Below are 12,203 nucleotides of genomic sequence, written 5' to 3'. Positions count from 1 at the left end.
TCTTTCTTTCTGGCCCTCTTAGAGGATTCGGTGCAGTTGGTCTTGAGGCCGGTTGTGGTATCTGCTTTCATTCAAACATCACAAGCGGCTGCACTCGAATGTTTCCTCATGGCATATTCTACCTAACCAGCAGTTTAAAGACATTATAGGATTCAACACAAAAATCAGTGTAAAAGTCTAAATCATGTAAGGGAAATGATTGTCTAGATCTAAATCATGCATTCACTGCGGCCGTCTCAAGTAAGCTTCGGCCCCCATGGGTCACGAAGCGTAAGTTACTCTAGTAGCGTGAAACTTGCAAAGGTTGGATGCACGCTGAGGTTTGTGCAAGCTCTCTGATTATAGTTCGTCTGATGCTGGGACAGTTCTCCGGGACAGTCTGCAAAGATCTGCCACCCGTGACAAGTGAGTCGCTGTGAGTGTGTGTGCGCTATCTTCCAGCACGCGCAGCGGTGACGTCACCGAGGAGCCAGTGTGGGCTGAGCTGAAGGTAACGCGAGGGAGAGAGAGAGATCGAAAAAGAGAGAGAGAGAGAGAGAGTTGAAGGGCCTGGGAGGGACAGAAAAAAAGCCCAACACGAAAAGCTAGAACCACATACCGGCTTCTTTGGATCTTTCTTATTGGCCGATGCGTTTCAAATAATTAATATCAGCACTTATAATCGTGCAAAGTGGATTTCGGATGTGCAGCTCCTGCTTGTCCGGTGAGTTCCAGTTAAAGGTAAGCTGGGGATAAAAGGAATGAAGAAAAGAAGGAAGGAAAGAAAGCGAGCGAGCGAGTGTGAGTGAGTGCAAATAAAGTTGGAGCGACGATGCCTTGGGTTAATTCACAAATCGCGGCCACCGCCGATGGGGCTTGTGTTTTCTTCCAGCCGGCTCCCTGGATCGCAGGCCTGCGATTGCCGGAGAGTTTGAAATAAGAGAGTGAACGAGAAGAAGCACTGCTCCCGTGCACGCCGACAGCGCTAGAGCGTTGAGCGGTTGGGATCTCTCACTTTGCACGTCGGGCTTTGTTGTGTGCGGCAGCTGAGTACAATAGATGCGAGAGTTGACGTGATGAGGATGGCGGTGGCTTCGCGCGGATTCCCAATCGGTGACAGTGAGGGAGGGGACGGCGGGTGGAGAAGGAAAAATATCCCCGTCGAGCTGTAGTGTCTGCGACGCAGTGTTTGTGCAGATCGCACTTTTGGAAGAGAAATAATAAGTGACCTCCCAACCCCCTCCAGACCGCCTTTGCCAATTCTCGTTCATCCGGCACCGATCTGCTCCTGCACTTCGCTTCACTTTTCATTCAAAAGCAAAAGTTGATACTTTTCTTGCTTAGTAGGCCAATAACCAGGACACCTGAAGTTGAATGTATTTAATCAACGATTGCGGTTTGACAGTAGGGTGTAGTGCGCAAAAAATGTGCCAAGTCTCGTCTCATGTGAACAGGTAGTATAGCAGGACATACCTAGCTGCTTTCCTGAAAATGGGAGCTGTTGGCTGACTACGGCTGTCTAAATATAATATACCCGCATGGCTAGTGCGTGTCACTTCGCTGGCACGTACAACTCACATACATTCAGCCCGGCTGACACATTTTCTTTCAATTTCTTTTACGCTGTGATGTATTATGTGTAATATTCAGGTTTCCCCCAATAGCAATTTCTCCTTGTCACTAGCTGCAGCTTGATATCATTTGTCAAAATACAGAGTGAGTGTCATTTTTAATATATAATGAAAATTTTACATTTTTATGGTGTATGTAACAATGAAAAAGCAGGCTAACAGTCCAGCCGGTAGTCACGGTTTTGGTTTCCATAGTCAAGAAATCAGTTTGTTTTATGTTGATCTGTACCCTCTGTGTGGGTGTGTCTGGTCTGATCCACATGTTGGTGGGGGCAAAGTTATTTAGAGTCCTGGGTGGTGCCTGTAGGGGACACTGTGATGAGAACAACAAACTTCATTCTCACACATTTAGGGAGAGGGGAAGATTATTAATAAGGTACATAAGTAATAAGGGGCAGATTTGGAATACAACCATAAACATAGATGTCATGCCAAATATACTAAAGAATGCAGAGACATAATTTTCCGTAAAGTGCTGAGGGGCATGCACAGTTTCAAAGGTGTGAGTGAGCCAATAATCCACTGGTGTTCAGTTCGTTAAGACTATGAGTAAGTGTGTGGTCCAGTATGGTTACTGTATCCAGGGAGCGGTCACTAACCTTTCAGTATTAAGTACTTAAAAGTTGCCATGTATAGTTTAAAAAAAAGCTTGTTTTGTCTTGTATTATTTTTGTTTGCTTTTTGGAGGCTCTACTCTCAATGCTGCTAGGACAGGCTTCGGTTTCAGACAAATGGATTGGAAAGAGATTTGGTTTCTGGTGTTGCTATCTGTTATGTTCGTTTGTGTTAATTATTGTAAAAAAATCTATAAAATGATCAATCCTATTTTATCATATTTTATCCTCTTTTTCATAATTTTTTCTAGGTCAGGATTTGTATTTATTTAGAAAATATGACTGCGGTGGGCTGGCGCCCTGCCCAAGATTTGTTTCCTGCCTTGCGCCCTGTGTTGGCTGGGATTGGCTTCAGCAGACCCCCGTGACCCTGTAGTTAGGATATAGCGGGTTGGATAATGGATGGATGGATAGAAAATATGAAGGATCGAACAGTGTTCAGTTCCTATAAATCAATATTTTAATTTGCACCTTTTACAATATGCCAGTTTATACCCTTACAGACACCGTATCTTCAATTTTCAGATAATCAGACCACCCACAATAGCCCCTTAACCTTCCGCCCCAACAAACCGTATTGGAATCTTATTTAGTTCTGTACTGTACATTTGTCAATAGTGAAATGACACCAAGCAGGTGAACACTTTCTTTCCAGTGAAAATTTTGAAGATTCACATTCACATTCTTCAATTTCCCTTCCCCCAGTCATTCTTCTCCGCTCCTCCCTATACTTTCTGTGAAGCAAGAAAATGTACAAAAACTTTTCAGGATGCAGAATATTAGGAAGGCAGCTGGCCCTAATGTAGTCTCACCTGGTACTCGTAGACAATGTGCAGACCAGTTAGCACCTGTCTTCACTGACATATTCAATACCTCCATGCAGATGTTCAAAGTTTGGGACTGCTTTAAGGTAGCCACTAACATTTCAGTTGCCAAGAAGGAAAACATTTCTGAACTTAATGACTGTAGGCCAGTTGCTTTGACCTCAGTGGTTATGAAAGTATTCGACTGTCTTATGCTTCCCTACCTAAAATCCATCACTGACTCTCTCCTTGAACAGTTCAGTTCGCATACAGGGCAAATCGCTCGGTAGAGGTTGCAGTTAATTTATGCCTCTGCTATATTCCTCAGCACCTGGACTTGCCTAACACCTATGTGAGAGTCTTGTTTGTGAGAATCGTGTTTCTGCTCTACCTTTAATAGCATTATTCCAGAGTTGCTTTAGAGTAAACTGATCCTGTTAGGTGTACCCTATAACATCCAATATGTGAGACTGGGCCCATATATGTCAGATCCAATGTCAATTAGCATAGTCTCTCCTCAAGGCTGTGTTCTTTCACCCCTCCTGTTTTCACTTTATACAAATGACTGCAGATCCATGGACAAAACTGCAAAAATCCTAAAGTTTACAGATGACACAACTGTAAGTGGGTCTTGTGTCCAATAATGATGCATCTTCCTATCAAAGAGAGGTGGGCCTTCTTGTAGAATGGTGTTCGTGTAACAGCTTGGAGCTCAGTGCTATTAAGACTGTGGAAATGAGGATTGATTTCTGCTGACAAGTCACTAACTGTCCACCTTTGCAAATTAATGGCCTGACTGTCTCTGTGGTTCAGTCGTTTAACTTCCTGGGGACTACTTTCACTAATACATTAAAATGGGACGCGTACATCACCTCCATTATCAAGGAAGCCTGACAGAGATTGTTCTTCCTTTGCCAACTTAAGAAGCTTGGCACATCAGGGCGTATATTGTTTAATCTTTACTCAGCCATCATTAAGAGTACTGTGACCTCCTCCATCACCGTTTGCTTTCCTTCTGCCTCCTCTCTTTGTAATACTTGGTTGCAGCAGGTGATTTGTTCAGCAGAGAAAATCATTGGCTGTTGTCTTCGAACATTAAAAGATCTGTTCATCACCAGTGCAAAAAAGAGAGCAGGAAAGATTTCAGTTGACCTCACCCACCCCAACAGCCATCTGTTCATTAAATTGCCATCACAGAGGAGGTACAGGTCTATTGCGACCCGACTACACGCCATCTCTGCAGCTTCTTTCCTCAAATTATTCAGATACTAAATAAACTTACATAGGGTTAACTCCTAACTGTTTTTGCAGTATACTACTGGTAACTGTGCTGTTTGTCTATTCGTAAATACTTGCTCAACTTGCACTATTTGATGTCTATTTTACTTTGTAGTTTTTCTATCTATCTATTTGAGTTAACTATTGAAGTATTCAAGAGCATGTTGCATTTGTATAGTGGTTTGCACAGTGTCAGGTTAATGGTGGATGAAATTGTTTTGTCTTGAATTGGTAATGTCTTTTATCTCATGTTTTGCACCTAACCAAAGTCAATTCTGGTATGTTTCACACGCTAGCAATAAAGTGATTCTGATAGGCAATCAACCTGCTTTATGTGGGACAAATCTTAATACTTATGACATAGTGTAAACTTTGTTTTGGTGTATTTTTGAATCAAAAAAGTAAAATTGTATTCAGTGTAACATCTCTATAAAAGGCTGAAGGAAAAACTCGTAAACCTAAATGCAAAAATGTGCAAAATCCCATTGAATGCTTCTGTATTTCAGTATGCATTCTTCTACGTTGTGGATAAGCATGTATTTCATGTTATTATTATTCTTTTATAAAAAATATGTGCATAAGTAATATTTACCACAACATTGACAGCAGTATACTAAGTAGTGTTTGTGCATAAAGAAGTACAAAAGCCCCTTCCTTGGCTACAGATAGGAATAATGAAGGTATAGCTACCTATATAGGAGTCCATTTTAGTGGTATCTGTGACATATTTGATGAGCTGATCAGTGAGTGTTTTTCACAGCAATAAGCAAATTAGAACTGACTGAAAATAAGTGTAATGATGTATGTATAGCTATGGATATGAAAGGTCTAAACGGGACAGCAGGAAGAAAAGGGCAATAGGAATCAGAAGAGGTTACTGCCTGGCCTTGTTGTGTCTGGTGAAAGTGTCGGGAAGTACCCACCTCAGTGTGCAGGCCTCTTTAAATGGGTTTGCAAGAGACATAATGCTTTGAGTTTTATAATGAACGTAACAGACACAAAGATTCAAAGTTTAGCAGAATGATTTTGCTTCAGCAAAGGAGTCGTTTTGTAGAACAGAGTGGCATTATGACAAAATGATTGGCACTTGTGCTTCACGGCTGCAGAGTCTTAGGTATGAATCTTGCCTTGGACACTGTCTGGCTGTAGTTTGTACATTTTCTTCCTGTCTGTGATTTTTTAAATATGGCTACCAACTATACTCTAAGGAATTTTAAGATTAGGTTAATTGGTGGCAGTGACATGGTCTATAGTGAGTAGGGAATCCATTCCCGGACAGGTTTATCCATTCCCAGGAATTTGGGAATCCTGCATGTCATTCCTGGGAATCCCAGGCTCCCGGGGATGACACGGTGCACGGGCATCTCACATGTGAACGGTTTTAGAATGACCGACACTTATTTTTAATAAAACAACTGCAATATGTTGACACCAATAAAAGACTAACCTTATCTACAAGCAGTTCATGCTATCATATAAGTACATGTATCTAGTTCAGGGGTGCCCACACTTTTTCAGCTTGCGAGCTACTTTTAAAATGACCAGGTCGAAATGATCTACCTACATTAAAAATATATATATATATATATATATATATATATATATATATATATATATATATATATATATATATATATATATATGGTTGAATAGTATTTACTGTCAAATAATGCAAAGAATACGCGACACCTGTTTCGCCCTAATTTTGGGCTCTTCAGTCATACACACTCACGGCACCTTCTCTCGGGGAATCGAAACTCGGACATCAGCGCTAGAGGCAAAGCATCTTGTGTTGCGCCACGGCGTGTGGTTTGTTTATTTGACAGTATGTAGATTGGGGTAGTTACATTCATGGCATTCGTAATCTGAATCACAGTCTGATTGTATTGGTGGTTACCTACCAGGTAACGCTTGTGGTTGGTCTGCGTGCCTGCAAACATCCGACACGGTGCTCTCTTTCAGTTGCGAGAAGCAGATCATAGAATGGTTGAATAGTTTTACTGTCAAATAATGCAAAGAGTATGCAACATGTGTTTCGCCCTTTACGTTGCGCCAAGGTGTGTGGTTCGTTTATTTGACAGCATGTAGATTGGGGTAATTACATTCATGGCATTTGTAGTCTGAATCGCAATCTGATTCTTGGCACAGATAATGCGGATGCAACAGACTGACGCATTGCAATTTCAAGTTGCTGTTCAAAGCTGTTGTCTGACAGATGTCAATGAAGTCTGCCCTGTCCTGGCATTCGTTAGCTGCAGAATGCAGACTCTTCCCAGTCCACTGTACTCCGTCTTAGTCGGAGCCGGGAGACTGACGACTGCTGCTGGTTGACTGAATCCATCTGCAACACACTACACCGTGGGCCAAAGATCCGTGCCACTTAATTATTTTCAACTATAACTCTGTTATTTATTGATCGATTTTTACACTTTTACACGCTATATATATGCGAGGTTGACTGTTCCTGGTTTCCCAGGAATTACAGCAGTTTAATTCCTGGGAATGCGGGAATGAAAATGTCTGGGAATCCCGGACTCCTGGTAATCGAGAGCCCGAGAATGGATTTCCTAATAGTGAGTGACTAGTGAGTGGTGCCCCATCCATGTTTGGTTCCTATCTTGTGGCCATTGCTATTGAGATAGGAACTGGCTCCTATGAACCTGAACTAGATGAGTGGATGGATACAATGTTGAACTTAGACAGAGGTACCAATTTTGCAATGGCAGTAATTAGAGTTGCATTAGAGATATTCCAGGAACTTTTCTTCAATTAACATCACCATTGATTAAGCGGTCGTTTTCTGGGTGTACTCAATTTAAGCTGTTGCCTTCCAAATCTGTTTTCCTCCACTTGCCACAGTCCTTTTCATTTCATCTAAAAGCACATCCAATCACATTTTTTTCAGTGATACTCTGGAGGTTTTCCCCACCACCTCCTATTTCTCCCAGTCATCCTGTGCTTTTTTCTGTTTCCTAAGCCCAATACAAAGTCTTTCTCTTAACTTGGCATTCAACTTTGACTCGCTTCATTACACTTCAAACATCCATCTCATCATTCTCATCTCTGTTATTTTCTAGCTTTACTTCATGCTCTGTTTTCATGTTTTTCTCTTTCTTTTGCTGTCTACCCCCAGTTAATTATTGAGATGCACAGTGGTACTGCTGTGCCACTTCTACTTCTGACCTCTTGCTAGCAGGGCAGCCCATTCCAAGGCCTTAATCAGTGACCTTAGTATATTTTAATGGCATTGTTAGGGCAGATGCAAATTTCAGCTCTGACTAACAAGCAACAGCACAAATACACTTTACTTCAGGTGTTTTTACTTTTAGAAGTTTATCTTGATGTCTGATTACAGCTGTTCAAATTTTTTTTGTGAAACTATTTTAATAACATACATTATTAATTATGTTCAATGGACTGCTAAACATGAACAGGTTTTAATCAAGGCTGGAAATGCCCACTAAATGTAAATATCATAAAGGTCTTTGGCTGATGCTTCCTGTACATACAGAATTATATTTGCTTTCGACTTACAGGAGCTTCTGTGAGCTTAATGTATTCTCAGCTTTGCTGCATATGCTTTTTCTAGTCCAGAACATACTTTTGGTGCATGAGTTGATGCATGTATCTCATATATTTGTAGCCAATGTTCCCTTTAAGGAGTGGCATGGTGCATGTAAATTTTGTGTTTGTTTGAGCTCTAGTATTAAGAATACATTTCTGTATCTAGCACCAAAAACCAGCACACAACCTTATTTACTGTATTGTAATTTTAATGTTAAGTATTGAAAAATTAACTTGGTTGGTACTACAAAGTTTTTTTTTTGTTTTGTTTTTTAAATAAATAGCTTATTTGCACTTAAATTTACACTGAATATTCAAGTAATTTCACTTCTAAACTTTTCTGTCTTCCTTAAGTTCTAAACCCTATCAACATTAACTGTCTGTCCAGAATTTAAAGACTTTAATTCTCATCCAGTTTTCCAAATACTTGTAATCTTAAGTGATTTCTAGATTTTGCTTTTATATTGTTCACTAGATTAAATACTTTTTCACATTCAACACTTGAGGCTTGGAAAGTGCCCCTGATGTCAAAAAGTGAAAATAAGTTCCCGCTTTCAAGACGTTTTTGCAAACGACACCATCCCTTTCTGAGTAGTTTAAAATTCTTCCCTGAAGCATGTGCTGTCTGGTGCTAAATCCATTTTAACATTTAATAAAACGTTCCATCAGCCATTGTGTCTTAAACCCCAAACACCGTTTCTTCGATGCACTACTTGAACTCTATTCAGCTTTGCACTTAGTCTTGGTTAAAATGACAAAGAAAACAACAGCATGGATTCTTTCATGTAGCACAATTTAGTTTGAAACTTGGTTAAATCAGGTCAGTCATTGATTTAGTTTATTTTTATTGTTTAATTTTGTTTCAAAATTAGTCCAATCTGTAATTAACCAAACAAAATCTGTGAAAGATGCTTCTGAAAATAAGAGCAATCGCTCACATGTGCTGCTTAGAGGGAACACTGTCTGTATCTATCCTATTAACTTTGTAAGTTTTTTCTACATTCTCTGTTAAAAGTTTAATTATTATAGGCATATATAATCATCTTAATTTTCATAGCTATTATATTCTTTTCTGCTTTGCAATTCCTCTTATTATAAGTTCTTATAAGAACATATCAAGTAATGGCTTATATGATAATAGGCCATGTTATTGTCTGTTGGCAAACGTTTACTATCCTGACAATGAACATCTTTCTTATCAAGCCATGAAAGTATAAAAAACAAAAGATTTAATCAGTCAAAACATAATAAACCACCATATTTAAGTGAACAACAATACCATTAAATAATATTCCTAGTTGTTCCACCTGGATTTTAGAGCACCTGACAGTAGTTTAATAAGTGTTGGTACTTCCCATACTTTTGCAACACCTTGGTTTCTGTCTCTGCCCTTTTAAAAAAAAAAATAAAACTGTTTTGGAAATGAGGCCTGCTGAAATCAAAGAAATTTGGTAAATGTTTAGTATTTGGAATCAGAAACTTTTGAATGTTTATGCAGAACTTAATGTCAAATTTCAGCAACTCAAAAGTGCACGTTTCAGCATGTTTTTGTGTATTATACTGTACTTGTGCATGTGGAGACGCTGCTAATTATTTAATGTTTTCGTGCTTATGTTGCTGGTTGATGCTTAAATATTGGGAGGTGGAGTTTCAAATGTGCAGCATGTGTTCTCCTTTTGTTCTTGGGAAGCCTTTCTGTTTTTCCCGTTCTCATCAACTCACATGCTGCTTCTCGCCAAAGGGGATAGCTTGTAACTTGCTCGTAGATTCTGCCAGTTTCTGTTTGTTGAAAAGGGAATAAAGTAAAAAAGGAATATGAGCATCAGCTTGGGTTAAACTCTATTAAACTAGACAACGTGGAGTACATCATTTTTATTTAAAAAATAATTACTTGAAAATTATGAGTAGTACAAAAAGGACTTGTTTCAAATAGGCTGGTCTACAGAAAAAGACAAGCTTTACAGAGAGCATACACTGATTTGCTTCAGTTTTATGGTGGTAGACTTATCAGGTGAGCTTTATTTAACTGTATATGATATTGTGTAGTTACTCTCCAGTAAAATCACATATGTCTACTGTCTTAACTCTTGTAAATATTTGTTGATAATGTTAATTTTGGAATGTTTGATTAACATTTACCACATATGTCAAAGTTAGTGTCCACATCACTTACTTGGTATAGGATTAGGGGTTTTGATCGCCGGGCTCACAGGTCCCTTCTATTTATTTGTGACCACCTCTCTAGGTAGGTTGATCAACCCAATCACAAGTGAATTGTGTTTACAAGAATTTCTCATGAACGCTTTAAAATGACTTGGGTTTTTTTTGTTTTTGCCTAGCACTTCCTGGCTTACTGGTACAAGAAAACCCCCACATATGATATACCTGTTGATGCGTCTTTGTGTCAAGTTGTGCAAGACATTAAACGTTTTGGGATTCTCCCCTAGTTTTGACCATCTTTTTATGTAATTTCAAGGTTGCTGACCATAATTGTGATATTTAATTCTTTACCGTTGGTTCTAGCGCACTGAGAGCCATTCACAGAATAACAGATTTCTTAAGGGCATGACAAATTTCAAACATAAGCATGTGGGGGTATTGTTTTATAATATTTCACAGTTAGTAATTAAAAATAGGATGTTTTTTTTTGGTTTTTGATCCTTTACTAGGGATCTAGCTCTCCATGGACCACTATCTAATGGCAAAAAACTTAGGCTTGCACTTATTGACTAGTATTAATGCTAATTGTTTTATGAATAGTGTTATATTTGTTATTGTGTGTGTACTTATATTTACCTTTTTATATTTAACTCTTGACAAAATATGCTGTGAATAAGATTCCCCAATTACCGACAGCAGACACTTAGCATGAATGTCATTGCTTACAAAAATTCACCTATAATGTACAGTTTAGATTGGTCATGCATTGTGTTACAGTCATACCTCATGTGAACCACATTTCAGAGCTGGCATGGTTCTGCACTAAGACCACCCTTTCCACAGAGTCTCTGTGTTGTTGTTTTCATCCATACCAGAGTGTGATTGGCAAGTGCTGGGAGGTATACCGGTTCATACCGAAAACCGTTTTTTATTTTTGGTATGATATGGATTTTTCTTATACTGCAACACCGGTTTAAATAGACTAAACAACGTTCGGAACGTGGCACAGCAGGAAACTGTTTAAGGGGGGGCCGCTAAACACGCATGCAATGGAGTACATGTGTTAGTGGAGGTATTGAGCGGTGAAAATGGACAGAGAACATTCAGAAACTGAAGCTCTAGCAGACGATAAAGTTCAACATAATGACACAGAAGAACTTTTGCCGAAAAAAGGAGCCATGTCTGTTGTTTGGAGATACTTTGGTTTTAAAAGGTTGGATGTCGACCAAAGAACTATTTACTGCAAATGCTGTCGAGCTAAAGTTGTCGTTGGAGGCGGCAACCCGTGCAATTTGCGGCACCACCTTAGCTGCAAACATGCTTTGAAGTACCATGAATGTATGGAACTAAGATTGGCATCCTCCACATCCGCAGGTAAAACTGAAAAAGTTAAGAGGACATTCGTGACAGATGTCACTTCTAGACGAGTTTGCTAGAGGTACTGCCTATGACAAAAAAAGCAAGCGGTGGATCGAGATAACCAACACCATTACAATCCATATAGCTAATGTGTCAGTGGACAGAGATTGTTAACATTAACAGAAAGTGTAGTTGGTTTACAAAATTTTACTATATTTTTTTTTACTATATTTACTATTTGTTCCTTTTCTAAGACATGTTTACTGCAATACAACTTTTGACAAGCACCTCTGGATATTTTATTAAGTCTAAATGCCTCTTTGGATGGTTGGAAATATGTTGTAACTTTGCTCACACAACAATATAAATTGTGTGAGCAAAGTTTTTGTGCATGAGAGCTGACAACCAATGAATACCGCACTTAAAAGTGCAATATATAATATAATAATGGGATAAGGACTAGGTAGCATGGGTGTTTTAGACCTTGCAAATAGATGAGAGTCTCATCGGTCTGATACCTCATGTTTTGCATACCACAACATAATGGAAAAAAGAAAAAGGAAAGGATAGAGATTGAGGCTGGACTTGCACTGGCTAACATCAGACAGCACACTACTGGCTGTCAGAAAAAGATATGAACATACAATTTTTTGGAAGTGTGAAACTGAGCTGGAAAGTCCTGCTGGAAAGTCATTGGGCAACAAGATCAGCAACTGCAGTTGCCAAGTTTGACATACACTCTGACTGGAACTCGCATATTATAACATTGACTTAAACGTTCCTGATGTGTGCTTCTTATATCTGTTGTTTGTGTT

At 39.2% G+C, this 12,203-nt stretch overlaps 1 protein-coding gene across 6 annotated transcripts in view; it reads left to right on the top strand.

The window, feature by feature from the left end:
* Positions 1 to 478: 478 nt before the first annotated feature.
* The window catches only part of LOC120522987 (cytoplasmic protein NCK2), a 396,008-nt gene continuing 384,283 nt past the window's right edge, over positions 479 to 12,203 (top strand). For 4 of the 6 annotated variants that reach the window (XM_039743870.1, XM_039743868.1, XM_039743866.1 and 1 more), the window contains exon 1: positions 479 to 720. The gene's annotated coding sequence lies outside the window, so the exon portion shown is untranslated. The remainder of the gene's footprint in view (positions 721 to 12,203) is intronic. The other 2 variants (XM_039743867.1, XM_039743864.1) reach the window with 2 other exon arrangements.

Source organism: Polypterus senegalus, chromosome 2 (genome assembly GCF_016835505.1).
Source record: "Polypterus senegalus isolate Bchr_013 chromosome 2, ASM1683550v1, whole genome shotgun sequence".
Taxonomy (NCBI): Eukaryota; Metazoa; Chordata; class Cladistia; order Polypteriformes; family Polypteridae; genus Polypterus; species Polypterus senegalus.
This window is presented reverse-complemented; position numbering and strand designations above follow the sequence as displayed.